This window comes from Phytophthora infestans, genomic scaffold (assembly GCF_000142945.1).
Source record: "Phytophthora infestans T30-4 supercont1.24 genomic scaffold, whole genome shotgun sequence".
Taxonomy (NCBI): domain Eukaryota; phylum Oomycota; class Peronosporomycetes; order Peronosporales; family Peronosporaceae; genus Phytophthora; species Phytophthora infestans.
The window spans coordinates 2,182,837-2,184,047 of NW_003303735.1; positions in this window are offsets into that span (position 1 = coordinate 2,182,837).

Below are 1,211 nucleotides of genomic sequence, written 5' to 3' on the forward strand. Positions count from 1 at the left end.
CGGTCCACTGTCTCGCATTCGACTCGATGCCGGGCCCCGCCGTGACGCTGTTGACCACATCCGCCCGCAACATTAGCTGCTACCGAGTCGTGATGGCAGGTCCGTTCACTACCGAGCAACAAGCTCGCATTCGGCAAATGCACCTCGTTCGTCGTCAATTGGCTGAAAATTTACGGGTCTTCTACTGTGAGTACAACGCGCTGTATGAGGACGTTGCCATTAATTGCTCAGGTCTAGCGGTTGAAACGGTGGCAGAGCACTTGATTTCCGAGGAAATCGATGTCGACGTTGACTTCAACGATATCGATGCTGAGAGCAATCGTGTGGGCAGCGTCGCTAGGTGTTGTGGGACCGGTGGAGAGACCGATGTCGTGGAGCATAGCCGGATCGCTAAAGTAAACTTGGGCATACATGGAGCGACCGAAGGGAAGCGGTAGTAGCGATCCCAAGCGATGGCACACTGACCCTTGTACACGGACGTTGTAGACACCATTTCGTGTCACGCTTTCGTCGACATTAAGAGGCCGAGACCGCGAAGCTCCCATGGACGTAAATGCAAATACGTTGTTGTAGGCCCGGATTGACCGCATGAAAGTCGGGTTTTCGAAAAGTGTTAGAAGCGCATCAGGTGCTGTTCGCGAAGTCGGAGCGAACACCAGTCCGTTACGACAACAGCATCCGTCTGTCTCTTGTGGAAACTTCCAAGCGTTGCAGTAGTGACAAACTCGCTCGTTCTCCCCGTTGTCGTCCGTGTAACGCGTAAAGTAATGACGGCCACCAGCCACTGTGGAAGGGTCAAAACTTTCGTGGTGTGCGAGGCCCTTCTTGTACGGGCGAGACCGCCTTCGAAACCGCTCTTTTTCCTTTCGCTGCGCCCTTTGTCCATCCGTCATGGTTTCCTTCCGTGCTCTAAGCGCGGCAGCGTCTCGGGTCCGCTGTGCTTGCCGCTGCTCCTCCAACATGCATCGTCTGTGATCTCTATGCGCTGCCGTATCTCGGCGTGTTCTACTTGTCGGTGCTCGTCAGACATGCCATCTCTGTGCTCTCGTCGTCCTGAAGCATCTCGCTCACGCTGTGCTTGTCGCTGCACATCGGGCATGTCCTCTCTGTGCTCTCTCCATGATGCAGTACTGTGGCTACGCTCGGCATGACGCTGTTTGTAACGGGGTTACATGGTGTGAAACACACAGGGGTACTTCGTACCCCTGTGT